Genomic DNA, 21662 nt, shown 5'->3' on the forward strand with positions numbered 1-21662 from the left:
AATGCAAGCAGCAGTCTCGAATAGGGCAGTAACTCAGTCCAGGGCAAACACACACAAACTCACACTCATATGTAATCAACCTAAACCAGACACCGTTGGCACGTCAGTTGAAAACTAGTCTGCCCAAAGAAAAAAACCCACATACACACAGGGGATAACAGGGGACACAGCCAGGGCCAGGATGGATGGATATTATTTACTTATTAGTAGCTCTGCAGCAATGACAACCTACAGTAAAACACAGATTAAAATGAAACTTAGATAAAATCCATCCAGATGATCACCATTGAATGGTGTATTTAGAGCAGACCATAATAATGTGTCATGTTATTTGTCATGTTCTTCATAGGTTCCCACCCTGCAAACAAATACTATTTGGATAGACACCAGCTCACTGCAAACTTGAACTAGAAAAATAGTTAGCAACAAGATTAGAAGATACATTATATGTTCTTCCTCTGTTTTTACACTGTTTTCAATTATGGAAGGTAGTGACCACAAATGTTTTTTAAACATTTCACTGCCAATAGAGTCAGGTGAGGACTTATACTCAGTTCTCGCAGAGTGCAGAAAAGATTGTCCTTTTTCTCTACCCTTAAAAGTTATAACCGGACAAATGATGCTACCTGAACTAATTCTATTGAACTATAAAAGACTAAGTGTTCTTACTTAATTAAGTTTGGTGAGTATTGTTAAACAGATGAATGCTTAAACAAATCTATCATTATAAAATAAAGTATTGGCATAGGAAATAGTAAACTGTTAGAGGGAAGACACTTCATCTACAAGAAAAATTGTACAAAGATAAATTGTAGGTAGTCAGTCCCTTTGTGGTCAGTGATCCCAAACTCTCCTCAGATGTCGGAGGGTACAAAAGCAGCATTATGGTTACAAAGTCAAAAGCAACTTTCTACAGCAAGCAATGAAACTTGGCAATACTTGATTGTTTGTAACATTACAGCATAAATCAAACAATATGAAGATACAACTTCCTAACAGCACAACTGAGCTAACTAACTAAGTGAGCTGTTAGAGCTGGGCCTGTGGAGACACTCAGGTTTATCCATCTCTCTCATACACATGGATGAGAGATCTGGAGACACCAGTGACCTTAGGGTTCTTATTGTACACCCTTTAATTCCAAGCATCTTGATATAGCACCAGGTGATGGATTTAACTGGTTTAAGGAACTTGAACGTTTGAAGCTTGGCCCTATCGCTGCTTTGCCCCTTAATAAAACCCCTATATAGAAGCCTCAAAACAAGGAAAACATAACAGCTATGATTAGGCCTGATTATCTATAGAAAGCTTTTCTCTTATTCAATTAAGCATAAAGCAAAAATGAGAGATTACTTCTCTTCTGTGTTTAAAGGAGTGATGTCTTATTTTTATAAGTTCAAAGCTGATCTTTTTATAAGTTGTAGCTTTTAAAGAATGTTCTGCCTGCAACTGTTTGGGCAGCTCATGCCAACTTCTTAAATGACCATTTTACTTCAATTCAATGTTCTTGCTTGTTATTATTTCTTTTTACAATTACCAAAGAGTCTTAAGCCTACAAAACCAAGCCTCTTTGTTATACTAAATTATATGATTTAAAAATTCCATGAGAGCCAGGAGAAAACTTGATACTTCCCATTTCAAGAGGTTTCATAATACAATTTAGCAAAGAATGCAAAGGACAAAAAGAGGATCATTACCTGTGTTATAAGGTCAATTGTAAAACATTTTCAATACTCTTACTAAGATGATGTTTGTGTAATATTTAACAAAAGTTTTTTATGTTCTTTTCCCCCTTTTTAAGACTTTTTGAGCATATCAAGTTGACCTAAACTGTTATTAGGCTAAACTTTTGCTAGTAAACCAAAATACCATGCCTACTTTACAGTAATCTTTGCCATATACTATTATATAGGCATTACAAAAATGCTGTAAACACCAATCTAAATTATTCTATTGTTTATTCATCAGTGGATCATTGGTTAATATTCTACATAGTAATTCTGTGCCTGATTGCTGTCTGAATGGATTTTACATGTTTTCTTTCCAGGAAACATCTACATTAACTACATTTATAGTCAGGTAATTATTTTGTCTTTTCTTCTTAACACATAATAAAGCTTAGCTGTTGAAATCACAATAATAAGAAAATGTCCCTTATAACGTATGTGACTGCTTCATTTTGCCTGTTTATGAGTAAACATTAGGAAATGTAGTGACAAATGTTGCAAACCTCTTCATCTGTGCTGACTACATGTAGGAGAAAAAATCTGTTTATTTGATACTGATGACAAGTACAAAAATAATTTTTCAGAATAACTTTAGTGGTACTCAGAATTATTAATTGTTGTGATGGAAAAAGTGGTAGTGCTGGCACATAGAATGATAACTTTAAGTGGAAAATTATTTATGAGAGGTACAGATTAAACCTGATGCAGTCACCTCACCACTCTACATTGAAGAACAGGGATTGTAGCTTCACAGGTCATAGGAGATTTAGATAAGCAGGCTATGTTACTCATTTTTCCATTCAGCTGAATGGGCTAATCACATGAGGTCATTCGTTCAGTTCTAGGAATGGCATAAACCTGTTTAAACACAAAATAAAATCAGCAAATGATGTTGGGTGCATTATACTGTAGGGCACTGCATGAGATTTTGCCTAGCAACCAGAGGGGTCTAGAACTGGAGTGCCCCTCGCTGGCACCACAGATAAGATAAATAAATGAAAAGCAATTTTGGAAAAAGCATCATCCAGATGTGTAAGCAAAGTTATTTCCAAGTATATTGAGTCATATGTATTACTTGGATTCAAAAGAATGAGTAATATGTGCTGTGTGTCTTATAGTGCCAGCTGTTGATATTTAATATCAAATAAACTCAGATGGGATTTACAGTTGAAGTATGCTGATACTATGAAAAGATCTTAAGATAGGTTTACCAAAAAGGGAATATAATATGTTCAAGTTCAATAAATAATTTATTTAAAATCCTACAAAATGAATGTAAGCAACATACACAGTGGTACATTGGGTCATATAAAACAAAAAAACACAATATTGATTTTGGGTAGCACAATAGAAGTGCTGCTGCCTTGCAGTAAGGAGACCAGGGTTTACTTCCCAGATCCTGCTTGAATGGACTATATATGTTCTCCCTGTGTCTATGTGGGTTCCCTCCATTGTTCCTCCTTTCCACTGCCCAAAGACATGCAGGTTAGGTGGATTAGTGATACAAAATTGGCCAGTGTGTATGTATGTCTGTGTGTGTGTTCACCCTGCAATGGACTGGTGTTCTGTCCAAAGTTTGTTCCTGCCTTGTACCCTGTGCCAGCTGAGATAGGCGCCAGCCCCAATGCAAACCTTGTCTGGATTAAGCTGGTTAGAAAATGACATGACAATATTGATTTTTCCTGTTGCCAGTAATATCTATTATTATAAAAAAGTAACAGCAGAACAAAGCTGTTTACTTTGGCAGTGGATGTTTGTAAAAATGCTAGAATGAACTGGTTTGGGGGGTGTCGCATAACATTGTATATTTGAATAAATACTGCATAACAGAAAAATGATGGGGATGCAGATGTGCCCATTTCAGCCCACTCTTACCAAACGTACCTTAGGAATTCATAATTCTGGAAAGTTATTTAAAAGGTCATGTTAGCACAAATTTACATTTTATGAATATGTTAAATTGGGGACCAACAAATCAAGCCATTTATACAGCATAAAAGTAGATCAGTGATTAGAGAAATTGCTTCCTGATTTCAAATCCCAGCTCAGTCACTGCCTGTGGGAAGCTGGTATATCCTTTCTGCATCTATGTGGGGTTACATTTGGGTACTTAGATTTGATTCTCACATCTCAAACCCTTGAAGGTAACTCTAACTTGACTCAGTACAGGTGTATATCCTTCAATAGTCAGGCAGCCATTCTTGGTTGCTGAGTTCCTCCTTGTGTGCAGTGTTGCCTGGGTAGGCACTAGCTCCAGATGACTCTGAGCCTGGATAGGTGGATTAAAAAAAAGATTGATGGAGCTTTCTTTAGAGACCCTCACCCCCCAAAACTATTTTGCAAGTACAGTACTGACGTACTGTGTTTAATAGTATAGACATTGTTTTTCAATTCTAACACATATACAGGTAAAAATACTCATATGGGGCATTTACATCGACCTGCTGATGACAAGTGAACTGATGGTCCTCTCACAAAAAGTACAAACATTAAGAGTCTTCAAAATCATAATTAATAAAATGAACTGCTGCTATGTCTAGGGTTGGTTTCTGTCTTGCGCCTGATGCTGCTTGGTTGGGCTCGTCATTCCTGTGACCACCAAAATGGATTATGAGAATGTTATATGTAAAATCCTATATAAACTCTGTTATGAGCTGCCTCACAGATCCTTGGTTCATATTCCACCTCAGTCAGTGTTTGTATTTAGCTTTCACATTCTCCATGTGCCTGTATATTTTTTTCAGCTTTGTTCCTCTATCATAAAGACACATAGGCCTGGCTAATTGGTAAGTCTAAATTGTTCCATTACAACTGTGAGTGAGTGTGCCTGGCAATGCCTCATTCACAGCTGGCTCTTGGCATGCGGCTGTTACTACTACGGAAATGAAATAAGCAGATTGAGAAAATGAAAATTAAAACTGTATTAATATAGTGTACATGTCAGCCACAGTAAAATAATCATGCCATATTCTAATCTGTTCCCTGCTCCATGGTGTGGTGAAGTCGCATTTGAACAGATATGATGAATGCATAAAAAGGCCTGATATATGGAAAAATGGGCAAAATATCTCTGCATCCTTTAAAATGGTTTTGAAACATAATGCAACATCAGTAGCCCCATGTGGGATTCAAATGTGATGCACGTCTTGTAACTAACTTCAGTGGGACTCTCAACAGACTAACAAGTGATTTTAAGAGCCATTGATCTGAATAGTGGTGGCTGCCACCAGGATTCCACTAAACACAGATCTTTATCCACGGGTTACAAGACAAACTAGCCATTAGACGTAATCTGTCTTTTCAAAATCAGCACTCAATGAGGAGAACCAGCATTTCTGAATTCTTTTCCTTCCTTCTTTTTTCCCCCCTTCTTTTCTTTTTAGTTTATTTATCTCATGGCTACTGTGGACCAGTCTCTTCCTGAGGAGCAGCACAATCAAAGTTCTCAGACAGAGCCATTAAAACAGACTGTGCAGTGTCGATCTTTTGAGAAGCCAAGCTTTCTTACAGCTTGAGTCAGGGGACTTTGGTCACTCCACTGGCCCGGTAGGAGAGCTCTATTCTGGGCTCTGCATTGTTCTCCTCTCCCCTTGACTCATCTCCTGGGGTTTTGTCTGCACAAACTTGATTTGTCTGCTAAAACTCTAACTAAAGCTGCCATGCAGGGGTCTTGGGTCAATATTGGTTTTAGGAACAGATGGAAAAATGTTGAAATGCTCAATTCTATTCACTTACCACTGTGCTGTTTGTTTCAGGCTTCAATGGCCCTAGCGGTCTATTAGTGTAAACAGCCCCATTGTCTTTCATGCAAGCCGGTAGCAGGAGGGCTTTGGAATAAAACAGTGTCAGAGAGACAAAATTCTTAGCTACAAAGGCAGAGACTGTACTCATCAAAATGTTACTGTTTTAATGTAGACATTTGTAATTATTAAAGCATGGTGTTTGTTTCTATTTACTGCTGTTCTAAATATGACATTATTCTTAAAATTTAACACTGGGCTTGAGAAATCCCATTTGCATCAAGTATTAGGATCAGATTGTGCTTGGGTACTTTTTAAAACTTAATGCAATAAAAATATTCTATGTATGTGTATTAAGTACACGACCATTTATATGGCCACTATGGTAGGCAATAATAAAAGTATCACATGTAAAAGGTGCAACATAGATAAAAAACATTGAAACGTAAACAGTGAAGCAATGTAATTAATACCAAATTACATATATGTGCATATTACACATGGCTAAATTCCAACTGTAGGTCGTATTCTAAAAATGTTCCTTCTTTAGGTAAATTAAAATGATTTAATTTGGATAAAATACATCTGAAAACAGTTTTGTCGTTTGTAATATTCCACTCATTCCAAGGGCAAAAAACCCTAATCTACTATATTATGACTTTGTTGGTTTGATTAGCTTTTATAAAGCTCATTTACTAAAAAAGAATGCAATGTATATAGTATTCACTAAGTGAAAATACCAACAAAATCAAATTAAATTTAAAAGAAAAAGAAAACCAAAATTACATTTAACCTCTTTACACATCTACCAGTCTTTTTCATGACAGAGAATTGGTATGAAACACACAATTAAAATCCTATATTCTGACCCACAACCATTCAACAGAAGGAGTTAATAATTAATAAATTACAATCTTTAAAACCCCAAACAACAGAGGCCAACAGCCCAATGCTGCCCACTTCAATAATTTATCTGTGTAAACTGACAGTACCATTGGTTTCTGGTGTCTCAACAGTAAAAGGCCTATCATGTCTCTATGCAAACCAGATAGCTACAAAGAATGTTCTCCCCATGTTTCCTTGGATAGACAGTACGCCTGTTTGTCTCAACCAAATTTTCCTCTTGGGCCAATAAAAATGAAATAAATTAAATTGAATCCCAATTCCAAATGAGGTGTAGGTTAGGTTGACTAAAGACAGCTGCCTAGGTGTGGCTGTATGCCTGAATGTGCCATGTAAAATGGATTGCCATACCATTTATAGTCAGCTGCAGTTGTCCTACAGGGGCAGACATTTGCACCCAGTGACACTATAAAGAAATAAATAAGAAAGTTAAGCAGAAGGATAGATGGAACAATCAATAATTATGAAGAATTAAACATGCTTTATGCAAGGGAGAGGAGTTTTCAGCAAATTAACAATAAACCTATGAATAAGGTCATATACTCCATTTAGAAAAATGTATAGAAATAAACATTTTGACATTTTCATGGTAAAAGTAGTGTATCTCCAATTGCTAGCAGGTTACAGGAATACTAAACATTTGAGGCAGGTAATGTAGACAGTGGCTAAATTACTGCCCAGACTCACCTAAGATTCAAATGTAAAAAAAAAATATATAAACTATTTTACAGAATTTGGTTGTTACATACCAACTTGGATTAATTTCCTCAGGAAATATATAACAATAATAATAATAAGAATAACAATAGTTGGGATCCAAAGTTCCTGCCTTCATTCACAGGTGTCTATCAGTACCAGCTTAATAAACAAAGCTTTTATTATTTAATGTAGCAAAGTAATAGTGAATTAGATGCACTTACCAAGTTAAACTGAATTCTGTAATATAATTACATTGAAATATTTGAGATTGTTCAATGGATATAAAAGCTACCTCACAGCTTCCTGTACCTGGGTTCAATGCCCAGCCTGATTATACTGTACTATCTTTTTATAGCTTGGGCTTTTTCATTCTGTCCATTTGGATGAGATACTGGGACACCTTACATATTAACTAATCAGATTTGCTTGATGAATTAAAGTGACTCTGCTCATTAGTCAAACGTATCATCTTATACAGTGGTGTGAAAAACTATTTGCCTCCTTCCTGATTTCTTATTCTTTTGCATGTTTGTCACACAAAATGTTTCTGATCATCAAACACATTTAACCATTAGTCAAATATAACACAAGTAAACACAAAATGCAGTTTTTAAATGATGGTTTGTATTATTTAGGGAGAAAAAAAATCCAAACCTACATGGCCCTGTGTGAAAAAGTAATTACCCCCTTGTTAAAAAATAACCTAACTGTGGTGTATCACACCTGAGTTCAATTTCTGTAGCCACCCCCAGGCCTGATTACTGCCACACCTGTTTCAATCAAGAAATCGCTTAAATAGGAGCTGCCTGACACAGAGAAGTAGACCAAAAGCACCTCAAAAGCTAGACATCATGCCAAGATCCAAAGAAATTCAGGAGCAAATGAGAACAGAAGTAATTGAGATCGATCAGTCTGGTAAAGGTTGTAAAGCCATTTCTAAAGCTTTGGGACTCCAGCGAACTACAGTGAGAGCCATTATCCACAAATGGCAAAAACATGGAACAGTGGTGAACCTTCCCAGGAGTGGCCGGCCGACCAAAATTACCCCAAGAGCGCAGAGACGACTCATCCGAGAGGTCACAAAAGACCCCAGGACAACGTCTAAAGAACTGCAGGCCTCATTTGCCTCAATTAAGGTCAGTGTTCACGACTCCACCATAAGAAAGAGACTGGGCAAAAACGGCCTGCATGGCAGATTTCCAAGACGCAAACCACTGTTAAGCAAAAGAACATTAGGGCTCGTCTCAATTTTGCTAAGAAACATCTCAATGATTGCCAAGACTTTTGGGAAAATGCCTTGTGGACTGATGAGACAAAAGTTGAACTTTTTGGAAGGCAAATGTCCCGTTACATCTGGCGTAAAAGGAACACAGCATTTCAGAAAAAGAACATCATACCAACAGTAAAATATGGTGGTGGTAGTGTGATGGTCTGGGGTTGTTTTGCTGCTTCAGGACCTGGAAGGCTTGCTGTGATAGATGGAACCATGAATTCTACTGTCTACCAAAAAATCCTGAAGGAGAATGTCCGGCCATCTGTTCGTCAACTCAAGCTGAAGAGATCTTGGGTGCTGCAACAGGACAATGACCCAAAACACACCAGCAAATCCACCTCTGAATGGCTGAAGAAAAACAAAATGAAGACTTTGGAGTGGCCTAGTCAAAGTCCTGACCTGAATCCAATTGAGATGCTATGGCATGACCTTAAAAAGGCGGTTCATGCTAGAAAACCCTCAAATAAAGCTGAATTACAACAATTCTGCAAAGATGAGTGGGCCAAAATTCCTCCAGAGCGCTGTAAAAGACTCATTGCAAGTTATCGCAAACGCTTGATTGCAGTTATTGCTGCTAAGGGTGGCCCAACCAGTTATTAGGTTCAGGGGCAATTACTTTTTCACACAGGGCCATGTAGGTTTGGATTTTTTTCTCCTAAATAATAAAACCATCATTTAAAAACTGCATTTTGTGTTTACTTGTGTTATATTTGACTAATGGTTAAATGTGTTTGATGATCAGAAACATTTTGTGTGACAAACATGCAAAAGAATAAGAAATCAGGAAGGGGGCAAATAGTTTTTCACACCACTGTATGTATAAAATGTATTATCATTTATTATAATGTAGATTTATACATACAATGACTTTATATGAAGAATGACTTATGCTGATTATGCCAAAGACCTTAATTTAACTGTTGTTTTTAAATCTGATACGGCTGTGAACATGAGTGTACCCTGTGAGTGGTGGTTGAATTTAGAGTTACTAGCAAGACTCCAGTACTAACGAGATCTGCTCTGGTCAGTTTGACTCTTTATTGGGCAAATGAATGTATCTTAGCCATTACCAAAATGCATTTAGGACTGTGCTTCATTTTTACACTAAATATTTTCCAGAGATAAAAGAGATGGTGCCTTTTTCATCAAGTTAAGCAAAACATCAGGACTATTTTGTTTCAAGCAAAATATGTCATTGAAATTACCATGATCAGGAAGACTTTACAGCTTTTGTTAAAAGTTTTGTGTTCTCCTTATATGTATAGGAACAATTGAAATGCGATTTCAAGCTGGCAGTAGGCAGCAATGGTTATTAGCTGTAAATAAGAGGCACTGCAGGGTTTAAAGGAACCAATTTTTATAACGGGACACTCATCACCTTTGCTTTGCATTCAGCTTTTTCTTTCGCTCCCTCCAGGCATGTGTTTACTGCTCTTGTACTTGTCAATTATAACCATGAAGCACTAAAACTGTTAAGAGTTCAAGTGACTTTTTCCCACCCGTTTTCTCCAATTTATTCTGCTTTCTCCCTTACTCCTTTCATCTCTTTAGACTTTCTTGCTCAGGTAGCTTTTGAATTAAGTGCATCCCATGGAGAAAGAAAGAAAGAAAGAAAGAAAGAAAGAAAGAAAGAAAGAAAGAAAGAAAGAAAGATTATTCTCAAAGTAAAACATACATTCTCTTAGCATGAGTGAGAAAACTGAATTATTACTATTAAAAAAATTATACATTAATGTGTTATACAAGAAATTTCACCTATAGCAATACATTTGAACATTAAAATATACATTTTCTTTATTTATAGTATGACGATAAATCAAAAAGTAAAGTGTATATTTAAATATGTGGTAATAACAAGGGATAGAAATTGACTTAATAAAACATGTCTGTGATGGCTTATGGGCAGTTCAAACACACACAGCACAGCGCGCGGCCATTAATTTGATTGAAGCCAAGGCCAAATTAATGTGGATGTCCTATTGAGGGATTGCACCATTTTTAAGCAATGTGCCATTGTGATATTTGTTTGGGCAGAGGGAGTGAAACTTGCTGAAAGTCACCAAAAATATTGATTTGTGCAGATCAGTAAGCTATTTGGGTGCCTATTTTTTGCAAACTTTATGGTACCCCAAGTCATTATGCACTATGACATGTGCACCTCCATAGCTGATATCCAGATGTGCAGCAACAGCAGACAACATAATATGTCAGTCTTCTCTGATGAAGGGATTCAATATGTTAATGTGGGCGTGTGTGCACCATACTGATGGCCGACCAGATCAAGCTTTGTAGGTTACACTTGTTCTTTCTTGAAACTTTCCTCATACTGTTTTTTTTGCTTTTTTTGGTTTTTACTGATGCCTTTTGCTTATTGCTCGTGAACATTTGAAAAACATCCACTGGAATTTAACTCATTGTCACCCTCCTATAGAAACGGTAGAAACGAAAAAATGATAAGTGTTAATGTGTGTGATGTGCAATCTGTTGGAATGACAAATGCTATGCTTATGTTTTTGTTATATGCAAAAAAAATGAAAAATCTCGTGTTGCCAACATATGCAAACTGCTGCATTTGAAGACGCAGAAAAAGCCATTTTTATGTGGTTCAGTGATGCTCGTTCAAGAAACATTCCTATTAATGCGGCACTCTTTCAAGAAAATTGGAGGTTTTTAAACCCTCTTGGGACCTCTGTCAACGGGACAACACACTGTGAGCCTGCTGTTGCCTTGCCCCGGTAACGGACAAACAATAATACACAGACGCGGCAATTGCGCTTCGGGACGCACTTCAGCATGTCGTTCCCGTTGGGTGGAGGGATCCCAAAAGAGTTTAGAAACCTCACAATATGAAGCAGCAGAAAAGGATGATTTAACTTCTGATTGATAACTGTGCTGCCCACAACATGCATCCGCATTTAGATAATGTTCGCGCTGAATTCCTCCCAACCAATTGCACGGCAGTGCTTCAGCCATTGGATTTGGGTATCATTCGCACCCTGAAAGTGTATCATCACAAGGAAATACTGAGAAAAATACTCGGCAGCATAACGTGTAGACAGGAGAAGATTAAAATAACGCGAAAGAAGCTATTGAAGCTGCTTCCATTTCCAACATCCTATCTTTGTGAGGCAGAGTTTTCTGCAGTGACAGGAACCAAAATGAGACTACGGAGTAGACTGAACATAAGCAACACACTTCGCATATCACTGTCTTCCATCTTCCCCAGATGGGATTGTCAGGTTGTAGGAAAACAAGCACAGGGCTCTCACTGATTCTGCATTATGATAAGCTGTATAATTTCTACTACTAAATTATAACTTAATAATAATAGAAATGTAATGTAAATCGTGTATAAAACTGCCCTACGAAGCCACCCATAACCACCCCACAAACCCTAGCCCGGCAACCAAACACCAGTCCCTGAAAAAATTTGCTTCTAGTAAAGCGGTCCTTGGTGTCAAGAAGGTTGGGGACCACTGCTGTAGACCATTCATCGGAGATTCCACCTGGGTCTCTTGACATCACTTCCGGGACCGAGCCTATGGAAGGAGACCTTGCTTGCTCCGGCCTCTGTGATGTCACGTCCGGGCTCAAACCAATGGCTGAAGACCTTCATGAGCCCGACCCCTATGATCTCACTTCCTGTCTTCTCCTTTAAAAGCCTGCACCTTTTCCCTATTCCCTGAATTCTGTTCTGGACTCGGTTTTGTGCACATCAGTGCTGTATTCATTTTTACGACTTTGCAGCCAGGAAATTAATTATATGGGTGGCTGCCCCAAGCCTTTACATGACTCGAGTTTCTGACACTATTTATGTTTGTCCTTTTATATTACAGTAGCCGTCTCCTGCAGCTCACCCCGCATAGTAGTGAAATGGACCAAACTTTAAAAACAAATAAACAAAAAGGTATCACTAGCTAAACAGAGGCAAGGTACACTCCAAAACGCAGAGGCAGATGGACTCCCCACTAATGACGTCACGCTTCCCCCCTCCCCTTGGCCAGCAGCCTCTGCCTCAGATTAGCGCAAATAAATCGGTACCGCAAGCGAACTATGATACTTAGTGTGATGACAGAGGTCGCAAAATCAACCTGAATATTCAAGCAAATTATAGAAAAAAACCTGATCTAATACTTAAGTAATTCACTCATGAAAAGTGGACAGACATATAGACAGATGTTGGATTTTATATATACTGTATAGAGATATCTCCTTTTTCCTTAAATGATTTAGGGTTTAAAGAAACTTAAATCAGAAACAAACTCTGGAGATGAATGATGGTATTTATTTCAATCAAAATGGAAAGGCTTGATAATGAGGATTTATCATAACATCCATACATTTACTAAATAGCTTATTTATCTCATAAGGATGGGGGATCAGTGTCTATCCCAGCAGCACTACACACAAGGTGGGACGCACTTAAACACATACATACATATTCATACTGTAGTTTAGAGTGGATAGCTAATCTAACACATTTGCCTTTTTGAACCTGAAGTCTAATTTTTTTCTGCACAAATTACTTTTGAGTCATCTATGTTATTCACTTCACCCAGGAGTTATCTGTGTTATTCACTCTAGCCAGGATTCCACATGCGTTCTATTGGATAGATGTTAAATCAAAATCACACCAATATCCAGCAGTCAGCCTAATCTATGTTTTTGCAATTAGCAATGAATTTCATGCTGCTTTTTTCCTTTCAGGCTAACAACTCCCCACACTATGTTGCAGGGAATAAGTGTAAAGATGAGCTTTAGCAAATGTTGATGCCACATTGTGCTAAATGGATATAACCCAGGCTCTGGTCTACTAAAATGAACAGTTTGATTAGTGCCTTTGTCTTGAATGCTACCTAAGGGGATCCTTTATTTATATATTTAGCTTTATACATAAATTATTTTAGAATTGACTTATTGACTGGGAAGACAACTAAATATAATAAGGCTGCAGCTAATGGAAAAGTTAAGCAGAATCTTTTCTTTTTCTTCTTTCAATTTTTTTTTTTATCCTTCAAGTCATCTATTTTCTAATCTGCTTATCCAGTTACAGTACACAGGTTTTTGTCCAGGAACTCATATTTTGTGATTGATGAAATGGTAAATCTAAATTGGAATTGTTGTTTGTTTGTGTGTGTGTGAGAGAGATAAAGTGATTGAATGGGCCTTGTGCCCATTGTTATCAGGATAGGCTCCAGCTATCTTTGGCCTTGAATTGGTTTCAGCAGATCTGATAAAATATGTTATGTTACTTTTTTGCACTTTATGTCCCATATTTACATACTGTATAAGTAAACCATTATAGTTTACGTGATTGAAGAGTTGGATCATTATGTGTAGTGTATATCTGGCACAAAATTTCTAGAAAGCATTAACGTACCACCACAAGGTCTTGATTTAGTAGCAATAAAGAGACTAAATGAAAACTACAGTATTTGATATAAAGTATAGTCCTGCTGAGCCTGAAGCCAACCTGAGGTAAAAGAAGATAAAAAACAACAGTATTATGGTTTTACTTTACTCACCTGTTCCTATGTGGCCAATGTCACAATAGGCTACACTTACTAACTCCTAATGAACACACAAACACCATAGCACTGGAAATGAAAGGAATCCAGAAATAACATAAAAAGCTCAAAGTGCCAAATCATAAAAAAGCTAATAAATTAAGAAGTTGAACAAAAGTGTCAGAGTCTGTTTTTTCCAAGCATACGAGAAGATGATATGAGAGCTGATGATCTTACCACGCTACCACGCCTTCTTTAATTGAGAAAATGGACATAGTCACACACTCCCACACCCAACACACTGTGTGGTTCAGACCACTACGACATCATTGCACTATAGGCCCTGTTCAGAGTACTACAATTTGGTTTAAAAAGAATACATTGTGTTTGCATTTTTGGCACATTACAATTTAAAATGACTATGATCTTATCTGAGTCATTTTAAGTCCTGGTTATCATATTTGAAAAAAAAAAATTTGGACATGAGCGTCAGTAGGCTTTGTGCCTTAGGAACAGTTACCCAAACTACTGTATTCTATAACATTTCAGTAATTATTTACCGCTCCGATGCTGATCTTTCTGATCATAAAATAGGTACAATTCATAATTAATTACAGAAATACTATGTTTTAAGGTTCCTCTAGACTGCATTGCGCGATTTGGCTCAAAAAATATTCAGTACATCATCATCTCATAACAGGCTTAACATTCAGCCATTTTACGTCTACACCATCCTCTAGGAACTATGACACACAAATCCACACAGACACACATACATTCATCATTGATATAACTATGTTTTCAGTATCAAGGGACCCTAAAATTTAAGATGCATTGAAAACTGGAGATCAAAATTTCTTTTTTTTTTTTGAAATTTTATTAATTTTACTGCAATCATTCCATACAAATCAATCAATTTTTACAAAAAGTAGAATTGAGAACAAGTTGAGGAGATCGAAACTTTTGATGAATCTAAAGCTTTTGCTCCTCCCCCATAGATGATAGGTTATGATGGGGGCAGGCAAAAAAAAAAAAATCTTAAGAAATGTATGTTTCTTTACTTTTATCTATATTTTTTCTCTCAAATGTTGCTATCTAAAGACTCATGTCTTGAGAAAATACCAAAATAACATATGTATACACCCAGAATATCTAAAAACATATAATTTGTTGTTAATTGGAAAACCACTGGTGTGTTACCTAATCCTTATTACATGAACATATATTTATAATGCTCATAGACAGAATTAAAAATTGTTTTCAACTCGTTGACATTTCTGATTTGTATAAAACTGCGCTGTGCTACGCTGCATAACAGAATTATTAAATTTCCAGCTGTACCTGAATCAATAAGGGCTGAAAAATCCATATTTCCTATCTTAGCTGGGACAACTAAACCAAATGGTTTGACTACAGTCTTCCTCTCTTAATTTTAGTTTGGAGCAAACACATACAAATACCTTGAACTGACACAGCAAAAACATAACCCTCCCTTTAAATGTGTTCCTCACACACTAGCAATTAATTCAATTTAATTAATCCTTGATCAATAATTTGTTAATTTCAAATGCCAAAATTTCAAATTTTTTTTCTTGCTCGGGCTATATTAATTACATTTTTGTAAATAAACCCTCCAATGAAAATCAATTTTTTGTGATTTGGTGTCTTTTTTAATTATTTCTGACCTTATTTTAGGTGTTTATTCCTTTCGTTTGCTGTGGTTTCAAACATGCTGATTCCAGTTCTGCTACTGAAATTCCACTTACTTGTCAATTTAATAACATGGGTTTGTTTTTATGTTTAATTATTGTTTTTTTATAGATGCTGGTATGTTGTGACATTTTGTTTATGGTTGCTATGATAAATCTCTCCACAGTGGACTGGAAACATGTGGCGTGTGATGTCATTGGGTGCAACTACATAAAGGGCATACCCAGATCTTTGAATGTTATAAATAACCACTTTCTTTGGATAGTTTAGTGTTTTTGATTGTACTTCAGTAAGCAGCTTTAGGGCTAACAAATTTTGACTCCGATTTTGGGTTGTTGTTCAGGACTTTGTTGAAATATCAGTTGGACTTTTTTCCTGGTTCCTTCTCAGTAAAAAAATAATTTGCTTCCTCTTGCAGGCATGGCACTATTATTTATTTTTTTATCTAAGCTTTTGTTTTTGATTAAGGCAGTAAGATTGTGAAGGAAGGACAGGAAGATAAGAAAGAGAATAATAGTCTAAAAATGGGCAGAAGACTAAACCAGGAAATGAAAGAGAACAAGCACCTAGTACACTAACCAAACATGCTGTCAAGAAACCTTTTAACTAAGTTGACTTGGGAGGAGAAAATCCTTAAAAAGCTGACTACACACTATATTCTGTTAAATATCTAGAAACTTGTATAAAGAAGTGTGTCGCTGTCCTAAATAGTGACACACTCCTGACATAATTTAGTGTGACTTCTGGTTCTGATGAGTTATGTACTGAGGGAAGTTGTCAACAACAAAAATGCTTCAAAATGGCAGTGCCCACGAGTAGACAAATGGTAAAAATGAACATCAACATTTTTCAGCTTCATACAGTGAATATCATTGATGATCATGTTTTAAAAGATGGCAGTGTGCATTAAACAGTATCCAAAGTTTAAGCAATTAAAGAAAATTGTTTTTAAGAAACCTGTACTTGAGCAAACAAACAACTTCAGATAGAACTTCATACATGACTTACTGTTGTATGTTCTGTTGTATGGTCAATTTCATAGTTTACCACAACACCTAGGTTAGGTTGGTGGAAGATGTTTTAAAATGTTATACCACAAATGTGTTTGATCCTTAGGCATTATTTTTTTTAATTCAAGAACCTGGACTTTTTCACTGAAGTCTTCAGAACGGACTACTAAATCAAGGTGGCTGGAAGCTTATTCAAACCTAAGTCTGACCATCACAAGTTATGTCTGTTTATTTTTTAGCTCACTCGCTGCCCAAGTGATCTATCTCTCCATCTATCCATCCATCTATCTATCTATCTATCCATCCATCTATCTATTATATAATGACTTTCCTACCTACCTACCTATCTATCTGTCTATCTGGGTGTTGTAACCTTTGTTTTTGAATCCCTTGAGCAAATTTTATACATTTTGTGTACAGTATTTGTTATTTGTTTAAGGGTTGATTAGAATAATTTGCTGTGTTGTTAGTGATATGTTGTTTGCTTTATTTATGGGTGCTGCCATTTTATAAGGCTTCTTATCAGACCATAATGTTTGTGAATTGTGATGTCAAAGGCATTTACTCTTTAATGATGGTGGTGTGCATTCACACATATTTGTTTAAGGCTTTTTAAAATAAAGGCCATTGGTTAGGATTAAAACCCCCCAAATCAGTATTAGAATTGATTTGGTTTAGAGTCTTTTTTGTTTCATCTATGATTTTGTTTTTGAACTTTGATCTAGCCCTTTTCATTATTGTAACCTTCTTCTATAATCCCGACAACAATTTTGGTTTTTTTTTTTATCTTCTCATTATTTCCCTTCCTAATCTTGCAGTTATCATTACATTTAGCAGTGATCGGCACAAGGCAAAAATTAATCTTGGATCAAATGACAGTCAACTGCAGGGACCAACTCACACAATATCAGTTTGAGTTGCCAATTAACCTAACCTGAATTTCTTTACGATGTGGGAAGAATACCAGAGAGCAATCTAATTTTATTGATTGAGTTACATGCTATTCCTGACATCCAGCCACAATTATAAGCCACAGAAACATCTATTTATTTCTCTTTACTTTTGGTAGAAGAATAGGGGATATGTATATAATTGAGCTCCATTTAATAAACTGTAAATTCACTATTAAGTTCTAATGTCTCATGCCATCAGTACATGAGACCTTTTTCAATATAGGCTAACTTCAAAGAGGCAGTTGCATGCCATGACATTTTTACAGCTGAGTACTTGGGCACCGCCAAAGATAAATTTTATTTTTAGTTATCCAGACAGAATTAACCTATGCGCTTTCAATAGGTGTATTTAGGGTGAAACATAGAATGTATGTGCACTATCTATAAAAGAGAGGAATGTAAATTCAAAACCATTGTAATAAAAACACAATTAATAACTGGATGTCTTAGATAAGTGGAACACTAACAAGTAAAATAATAATGTCCTAAAATGTCAATGAAGTATTATGTTTCTTTTTCAATTGATGCATATATATCAGATTATTTTAAAATCCTGATTTGAGCCAGACATTTTAAAATAAAATGTCAGTAAAACAGCACAGTGGTTGGTGCTACACATAAACAAAACTGGAGATTTAAGTTCAGTTGCAGGCCTGGTCACTCTCTATTTAGATTTTCCACATTATTTTCAAGCCTAAAAGGGTTTTTTCTGGATATCCAGATACAAAAGACAACCCCTTCTGTTACAGTGGCAATTCTAAATTAGTTTTGTGGATTTGTTTGACTATCCCATTGTGACAGATTAGCATCTTGTGACTGGCCAGTTATTATTTTCATATCAGTGTTATTGGGATAAGCACTGCCTGGATGTAAGAAAATAATGGATAAAGTAAGTTTAAAAAATTAGATGGATGACTGAGTAGGTTTGTGCACGAGTGTGCCCAACGAAGAAATTATATCCTGCCTCAAACTGCCTTACACCTAAAGGTGCACTGATAAATGTTGGGTCTCTGTTACTCTGTAAAAGAAATATAGGTACAAGGGCAGTAAAGGTGTGCCCTTTGATAGAATGGCTTCCTGTGCAGTGTGTGTTCCTGACTTCAGTCAGTTTTGTTAAGGTATGCGCTACCTGGATGTGAACCTCTAATGAAGAAAAGATTCGGAAAATATATGAATGGCTCGATGAGTGAGTAAGTGTTGGTGCGAATGTGCTCTAGGTTGGACTGGCAACTCATTTAAACTTGGTTCTTACCTCATGCCTAATTCTACCTTGATCAACTCTAGCTATGTTACACTCTTCAAAGAAAAAAGTGAGTTCAGAAAATTAATGTATGTGGAAGACCATGAGGTTGTATGTGTGAGAAGGTGCCCTGTGAACAATTAGCATCCAGTCTAGAGTTGGTTTCTGTCTTAAGCTCAGTGATGAAATGCTGGGATCTAGGTTTTTTTGACCTATGTTTCTGTACCGAACAGGTCTGGAAGATGAAGGATGAGTGAATACCTTGGTAGGTGTGTATATTGATGTGCCCAATACTATGTCTATTCTTCTTTGTTCCTATTGCTTGTACTGCAGTCCAGGTCATATCGCACCTGGCTCCTATTCCTTCTGCAAGGGGTGGGTCCACAGAAAGGCAATCCAACGACACAATTTTGGGCCGTGCCCGACCAGGACCTGTGGCAGGCCCAGCTGCGAGGCACTCACCTGTCGGTACTCCCTCAAGTACTGGCTCCAGGCAGAGGTCCTAGTAACCCCAAAATGAGCAGGGTAGTCTAAATGTGGATCTGCATAATTAGGGGCTGTGAATCAGTCTTTGTGTAACCTCTCATCTGGGATAAATTTGTCTTGGCAGGCCCTGCCAGGACCTTCTGATTCTGCTTCCAGGGTCACAGTGGCACACAAACCTCTCCACCACAATAAAGTGCATAGCTTGACCCTTACAGTACATATGAATGCTACCCCTTCTTGTCTTTTTGACATTTTAATGCTCATCTCCTCGCTGTTTCTAATAATTGGTCTTGGTACAGGAGGAAGAGAACACTGCAAAAAGAAATCAAGTCCATAAAGCATATTTCATTTACTGATAGCTGAACTGTTTGAATATCTCATTCAGACATTTTATGAAGGCCATGGTATCTGCTTTAACTACATACTGTAAGTTAATAACTTATCTCAAATTTACACAACCCAAATTGTGTTGCAGTGCTTTCTAGTTATTGTCTTGATTGCACTTCTCCTTAACTTCCACTAGGTGTCCTTTAGTATCCATCCATCCTTGAAGGGTTAAGTGTTACTGTCAATGAAGCCTAACCGGGCAGTATTAGCAGCAAGGCAAGAACCTATCCTGGATGAGACATCGGTCCACTGCAGGGTACACCCATAAACACGCACACAGACACAAACTCACAAGTACAGGGTTAATATCAGTCTATTGGAGATATCAGCCATTTGGGATGTATTAGGAAAACAGGAGTTCCCAAAGAAACACTCACAAGGAGAATATGCAAGCACCACACAATGAGTTCCTTTGCTAACCACTGTGCCACCATGCCGCCAATCATATTTTCCCATTAATAAAATGATACAGATGACAGATGTAATTATTCACCCAGCCACTTTCAAATCCTTGTATTTCAACAAAAGGTGGTGGAACACCAGAGTAGAAAGCCAGAAGCATTAGATGCACTGGTTTAACAATTAATGTTTGAAAATGAATGGATACATTGACTTGTGCATTTGCACTTGTGAATCTATGGCTGAGTATGTCGCCTTTCTGAAGTCTAGGTATGCAAAGTCAGTATATTTCACTGGTCATGTAATGCTTTTTATTAATTTTGAATAGGCATTCTACAAAATGAAGTGTGTTTGTTATTAATAAAATGATGATGAAAATTACATCACCTTAATATATTTTCATACATGTATTGCTTTAGCAAAGGGACATGCAGTGAAAGCAAACTGAAATGCTTAAAATTCACTAAAAGCAAAATCATCTAAATCAATTAAACACCCTGTGCTCTGTCCTTGGGACATTTTCTTGTGAAATCAATCAGGCTTAAAAATTTAAACACATCAGATCACTCCATGGAAAACAGCCTGTGTGGTCCAGTATACGATGGAAAGTGTTTGAAGACCTACAATTTCAAATCCCAGTTGATTCATTGAGTAGCCATGTAACATCAAAAAGATTATTTCACTAGCTTTAAATTGTACTGTTTAGTGCATTTCTTGATAAAACAAGGCAAATGAAAATATGTGTGCGGAATAATGTAAGATGTGGAACCAAGAAATTGAGCAAGTTACTTGTTTCAAATTATACAATGCACCAGTAGTAAGATTAAAATTTGCAATATTACAAATGTATGCCTTGTTTAATAGAGTCAATAGTAGTCAGTCACTCTTGTGCCTCATTATAGGCATGGCAACTAAAAAAATGGCAGGAAAATGAGTCCACATGATTTTTATATACAGTATATAGTGCACAAAAGATGAACACCCGCTTTGTTGTATTTGTTTTGTGTGTTTGTTTTATTTTATCCATTCTTTTTTAAACCCTTATTCAAGTAGAAGGTTGTGAAAGTCAGGTATAAAGCATGTACCCAAACCAGAAAGTGATGCCAGTTTGTTGCAGGATACACTTACAATACAATATAATACAGTTTACTTTTATACAGCCCAAAACCACCCAAGAAGTGCTGCACTGGGCTTTAACAGGCCCTGCATTTTGAAAAAGCAGCCTTGACTCTTTAAGAAGACAAGGGAAAACTCCCAAAAAAACCCTTGTAAGGAAAAAAAATTGGAAGAAACCTTGGTAAAGGCAGTTCAAAGAAAGACCCTTTCCAGGTAGGTTGGGCGTGCAGTGGGTGTCAAAAAAAGGGGGGTAAAAACAATACAATACACAGAACAGAACAAAAGTAATCTTCAGTACAATATAATAGCGCAATACAAATATTACAAGTACAGAGCAGAATTCAACACCAGATGATATCACATAATACCACTTATAACACTTATAAACCCACACTGACACTCATGCTAGGTTAATTTTGAGACACAGGTTAAAGGAGAACAGTCACAATTCTGTCTTTTAGTAGTCAAAGGTACATTTTGATGTGGGAGCTTTGAAAATTTAGTGGCATCAA

The 21662-nt window shown here is 36.6% G+C and overlaps 1 protein-coding gene across 9 annotated transcripts in view; it reads right to left on the reverse strand.

Annotated features, from left to right (window-relative positions):
* Positions 1–21662, reverse strand: part of LOC120530863 — a 92241-nt gene that overhangs the window by 20649 nt on the left and 49930 nt on the right. Inside the window, exons 8-9 of one of the 9 annotated variants that reach the window (XR_005634028.1) lie at positions 6722–6776; positions 4252–5554 (exon numbers count right to left, since the gene is read on the reverse strand). The exons of 7 other annotated variants lie outside the window; for them this stretch is intronic. The gene's annotated coding sequence lies outside the window, so the exon portion shown is untranslated. Of the gene's footprint in view, positions 1–4251; positions 5555–6721; positions 6777–21662 lie in introns of those variants that run through there. One more of the 9 variants, XR_005634029.1, reaches the window with a different exon arrangement.

The sequence above is a fragment of the Polypterus senegalus genome, chromosome 6, assembly GCF_016835505.1.
Source record: "Polypterus senegalus isolate Bchr_013 chromosome 6, ASM1683550v1, whole genome shotgun sequence".
In the NCBI taxonomy this organism is placed as follows: Eukaryota; Metazoa; Chordata; class Cladistia; order Polypteriformes; family Polypteridae; genus Polypterus; species Polypterus senegalus.